This window comes from Somniosus microcephalus, chromosome 19, assembly GCF_052327205.1.
Source record: "Somniosus microcephalus isolate GS21.2 chromosome 19, FLI_Smic_1.0, whole genome shotgun sequence".
Taxonomy (NCBI): domain Eukaryota; kingdom Metazoa; phylum Chordata; class Chondrichthyes; order Squaliformes; family Somniosidae; genus Somniosus; species Somniosus microcephalus.
Genome location: NC_141005.1, coordinates 77,766,398 through 77,772,397, shown reverse-complemented (window position 1 = coordinate 77,772,397; position 6,000 = coordinate 77,766,398).

The window sequence follows — 6,000 nt, the reverse complement described above, 5'->3', positions numbered from 1 at the left end:
CCCCCCCCAGCGATTTCCCGAGGCTCTTCCCCCCCGCCCCGCCGCATTTCCCGAGGCTCTTCCCCCCCCCGCTCGCTCCCCCCCCTCGGCTCCCCGCGATTTCCCGAGGCTCTTCCCCCCCCCCCCCCGCGATTTCCCGAGGCTCTTCCCCCCCCCCCGCGATTTCCCGAGGCTCTTCCCCCCCCCCCCGCGATTTCCCGAGGCTCTTCCCCCCCCCCCGCGATTTCCCGAGGCTCTTCCCCCCCCCCCCGCGATTTCCCGAGGCTCTCCCCCCCCCCCCCGCGATTTCCCGAGGCTCGCCCCCCCCCGCCCGCGATTTCCCAGGCTCGCGCCCCCCCCCCCCCGCGATTTTCCCGAGGCTCGCGCCCCCCCCCCCGCGATTTCCCGAGGCTCGCGCCCCCCCCCGCTCGCCCCCGCGATTTCCCGAGGCTCGCGCCCCCCCCCCCCGCGATTTCCCGAGGCTCGCGCCCCCCCCCCCCCGCGATTTCCCCCGAGGCTCGCACCCCCCCCCCCCGCGATTTCCCGAGGCTGTGTGCTGGCGTCACGGGGGCCGGTGCGCATGCGTGCCGGCGTCAAGGCGGCTGCGCAACGGCCGTGCGCATGCGTGGTTGCCGTTTAAAAAAAAAAAAGCCAGAGCGGGCTCTCGCGGGCGGGCGGCGCATGCGCGGGCGAGGCGGGCCCGCGGGGAGTAGGCAGAGGGAAACCCCGCGGGCTGGCGGCCGTTAGAGCGGTCTCACTTCGGGCCCCGACACCGTCAAACCTGAGAGGGAAGTAGAGAGAGACAGAGAGGGGAGAGAGGGAAGAGGAGGAAGGAGAGAGAGGGAAGAGGAGGAGAGAGATAGAGAAATTTTTGGAGCTTCAGGCCTGCCTGCAGCGGGCCTGGAGACCAGCACCGAGTCCCCCCTTGCGCGAGGGTGAGGAGGAGGGAGGGGGGGGTTGCTAAACACAATATAAACTGAAATAAATTGTTAATTAATTCCCTAACACATAATTCAAATATTTACCTTAGTTCCCTAACACACAGAAAGTGTGGGGGAAAAAAATCGTGAAAAATCAAGATGGCGGCCACTCTCACCTCTGTTCAGAAGGATAAGGCCCGCCCACACAACGCACCGATTGGGTCGACCGGTCAGGTCACCCAAGCGTAGGATTGGGTCAATCGTCGAGTCACTCGACACTCAACTGTAGGAAGACCTCGACGTCCACACGGTCGCTAATGAGATGCTAATGAGCGGAACGCTGAACGTTTTTGGGATACCGCGGGCGGGATTTTTTGTCCGGCCGAAACGGTAAATTATGCCGATGACCAGTCCGGAATCGCAAGCTTTCTTTTGAGGCGGACGCGCGCTGTCGGTACGCTCTGTAACTTCCAAACGCATCGAGACCAGGCGGACAGACAGACAGACAGACAGAAGAGCCGCTTTATATATATAGATAATAACAAAGGTGTCATGTGTTTAGGTGTGTTGGGTGGATACAATTCACTGCACTATTGCCAGTGGTTCAATGATACCTGTGCAATTGAGTGATCAGGTTGGACACAGTTCTCTAGAGTACCTTCAGGTTTTGAATGATGCCCGTGCTTTTGGGCGAGTCGGGTTGGATAAAGTTTACTACATTACTTCCAGTGCATGAATGATTGGACATTGTTGTCTATGCTACCTCCAAGGGATGAATGATAACCGGGTGTTTTAATGATCAGTGTTGGACACACTACCTCTAGTAGTGGAATGATGCCTGCTGTTTGGGAGATCAGATTAGACATAGTTCTCTATGCTATTCCTCGGGAATGATGAATGCCCTGTATGTATGGGTAAGTAGTTTGGGCTCAGTTATCTACACTGTCTCGAAGAGTTGAATGGCGCCCATGCATTTGGGTGAGTATGATTGATACCGTTCCCTGCACTATCTCCAGACGTTCAAGGATACCAGTGTTTTTGGGTGAATAGGGTTTTACCCAGTTCTCTGCACTATCTCCAAGGGTGAATGATGCCTGTGTGTTTGTCCAAGTATAGTTGGTCACACTTTGATTGTGTTAACGGCAGAGAGGGAAAGGAATTTCTGAAGTGTGTTCAGGAGAACATTATTGATCTGTATGTTTGCTGCCCAATGAAACATAGAAACATAGAAGATAGGAGCAGGAGTAGGCAATTCGGCCCCTCGAGCCTGCTCCGCCATGCAATGCGATCATGGCTGATCATCCAAATTCAGTACCCTGTCCCTGCCTTCTCCCCATATCCCTTGATCCCTTTAGCCTTAAGAAATATATCCAACTCCTTCTTGAATATATTTAATGAATTGGCCTCAACTGCCTTCTGTGGTAGAGAATTCCACAGGTTCACCACTCTCTGGGTGAAGAAATTCCTCCTCATCTCTGTCCTAAATGGCTTACCCCTTATCCTTAGACTGTGACCCCTGGTTCTGGACTCCCCGACCATCGGGAATATCCTTCCTGCATCTAGTCTGTCTAGTCCTGTTAGAATTTATAAGTTTCAATGAGATCCCCTCTCATTCTTCTAAAGTCCAGCGAGCATAAGCCCAATCAACCCAATCTCTCCTCATACGTCATTCCTGCCATCCCAGGTATCAGCCTGGTGAATCTTCGCTGCACTCCCTCCATGGCAAGAACATCCTTCCTCAGATAAGGCGACCAAAACTGCACACAATACTCAAGATGTGGTCTCACCAAGGCCCTGTACAACTGCAGCAAGACATCCTTGTTCCTGTTCCCTCTCGCTACGAAGGCCAACATACCATTTGCCTTCTTAACTGCCTGCTGCACCTGCATGCTTACCTTCAGCGACTGGTGCAGAAGGACGCCCAGGTTTCTTTGCACTTCCCCTTCTCCCAATCTATTGCCATTCAGATAATAATCTGCCTTCTTGTTTTTGACACCAAAGTGGATAACCTCGCATTTATCCACGTTATATTGCATCTGCCATGCTTCTGCCCAATCACCCAACCAGTCCAAATCATACTGGAGTTTCTCGGCATCCTCCTCACAGCACACACGCCCACCCAGCTTTGTGTCGTCTGCAAGCTTGGAGATATTACATCTAGTTCCCTCATCCAGATCATTAATATATATTGTGAATAGCTGGGGTCCAAGGACCGATCCCTGTGGTACCCCACTAGTCACTGCCTGCCACTCGGAAAAAGAGCCGTTTATTCCAACTCTTTGCTTTCTGTCTGCCAACCAGTTCTCTATCCAAGTCAATACCTTGCCCCCAATCCCATGTGCCTTAACTTTACACGCTAATCTCTTATGCGGGACCTTATTGAAAGCCTTTTGAAAGTCCAAATACACCACATCCACTGGTTCTCCCTTATCTATTTTACCAGTTACATCCTCAAAAATTTCCAGTAGATTAGTCAAGCACGATTTACCTTTTGTAAATCCATGTTGACTTTGTCCGATCTGGTCACTGTTTTCCAAGTGCTCTGCTATTACATCTTTTATAATGGACTCTAGCATTTTCCCCACTACCGATGTCAGGCTTACCGGTCTATAATTCCCCGTTTTCTCTCTACCACCTTTTTTGAATAGTGGGGTAACATTAGCTACCCGCCAATCCATGGGTACTGTTCCAGAGTCCATAGAATTTTGGAAGATGACCAGCAATGCATCTACTATTTCTAGGGCCACTTCCTTAAGTACCCTAGGATGTAGATTATCAGGCCCTGGGGATTTATCGGCCTTCAATCCCGTCAATTTCTCTAACACCATTTCCCTACAAATGCTGATTTCTACCAGTTCCTCCCATTCATTAGATCCTATGTTCCCCGACATCTCGGGGAGGTTATTTGTGTCCTCCTTTTATTATTCATTCTTGGGATGTGGGCATTGCTGGCAAGGCTGGCATTTATTGTCCATCCCTAGTTGCCCTTGAGAAGGTGGTGGTGAGCCGCCTTCTTGAACCGCTGCAGTCCGTGTGGTGAAGGTACTCCCACAGTGTTGTTAGGGAGGCAGTTCGAGGATTTTTACCCAGCGATGATGAAGGAACGGCGATATATTTCCAAGTCAGGATGGTGTGTGACTTGGAGGGGAACTTGCAGGTGGTGGTGTTCCCATGCGCCTGCTGCCCCTGTCCTTCTACAACAACAACAAAATTTGTATTTATATAGCGACTTTAACATAGTAAAATGTTCCAAGGAGTGTTATAAGACAAAAAATGGACACTGTGCCACATAAGAAATTAGTGCAGATGACCAAAAGCTTGGTCAAAGAGGTAAGTTTTAAGGAGTGTCTTAAAGGAGGAAAGAGAGGTAGAGAGGCGGAGAGGTTTAGGGAGAGAATTCTAGAGCTTAGGGCCGAGGCAGCTGAAGACATGGCCACCGATGGTTGCGCGATTATAGTCAGGGATGCCAAAGAGGGCAGAATTTGAGGAGCGCAGATGTCTCAGGGGGTTGTGGGGCTGAAGGAGATTACAGAGATAGGGAGGGGCGAGGCCATGGAGGGATTTGAAAACAAGGATGAGAATTTTGGAGCCAATGTAGGTCAGCGAGCACAGGGGTGATGGGTGAACGGGACTCGGTGCGAGTTAGGACACGGGCTGCGGAGTTTTGGATGACCTCAAGTTTACGTAGGGTAGAATGTGGGAGGCCAGCCAGGTGTATGTTGAAATAGTCAAGTCTAGAGGTAACAAAGGCATGGCTGAAGGTTTCAGCAGCAGATGAGCTGAGGCAGGGGCGGAGATTGGTGATGTTACTGAGGTGTAAATAGGCGTTCTTAGTCATGCCACGGACATGTGGTCGGAAGCTCATTTCAGGGTCAAATATGACACCAAGGTTGTGAACAGTCTGGTTCAGCCTCAGACAGATGTTGGGGAGAGGGGTGGAGTCAGTTGCTAGGGAACGGAATTTGTCATGTGGCCCGAAGACAATGTTTAATTGGTGAAAATTTCTGCTCATCCAGTACTGGATGTCGGACAAGCAGTCTGACAATTTAGAGACAGTGGAGGGTTGGGAGAAGTGGTGGATGTAGTGTATGTAACTGTTCTACCTTTAAGAGAACTATCGTATGTAACCGTTCACCTTTAAGAGAACTATTTTAGGTGTGGCACTACTTTATCTTGGCTGCTGTATACTGTAATACCGACGGTGACCACACCAGTATATAAGTGCTGTGTCAGGATTTATTGGGCAGATTCGCCCTGACCTTCGAATAGTAAAGTCCTGTTTAAGTTACTCTTGTAGTCTGTGTATTACTTCGCTATACAACCCACAGACTTTACAGTGGCGACGAGTTCGATCTTACCCTGCGGCAACAATACTTCTGAAGAAGTAAACGAGCGTCGAGAAGAGGCACCCGCTCTCGTCGTTTTGCTGAGAGAAAACTCGAGTCTGCAGACCAAGAAAGGAGGAAGATTTCAAACACGAAGTCTTCCATCAGCAACAGGCACGGATTGTCCCTTCTGCCACGGTGGTGAGTGAGCCGATCAACACGAGAAGCAAGTCGGCCACGGTGACTGTGAGTAAAGGGAAAATAGAAACAAATAAACGGAGGATAAGGGCGGTGCACTCGACCACGGTCGAGGGGGAAAGGAGCCGGACAGAAGTCGGGCCCAGAGGCGCTGAGACTGGGGCAGCGTGGAGCAGAAGCCGCGGTACAAGCGGGCTGGGGAGCGTCGTGAGACGGCTAGACCGCGACGGCGAAAAAGGCCGGACAACTACCGCGACCACGAGGCGCTGCGACCGGGATCGTAAGGCGCGGGAAGATATAAAAATAAATAAGCCACGGAGAACTCATCCGCAGCCGGGGAGGAAAGCACCGGACTGCGAGAAGCTGGGAGGCGCGATTGGGGTGAAAAAGGCCAGACAGTGATTGAGGCCACGAAGCGCTGCGACCGGATCGTAAGGCGCAGGACGATATAAAATAAATAAACCGCGGAGAACGTAGCCGCAGCCGGGGAGGGAAGCACCGGACTGCGAGAGGGCTGGAGGCGCGATTGGGAGCCCGAGCGAGCGGGAGAGACAGAGCCCGAGCGAGGAAGGCTGAGC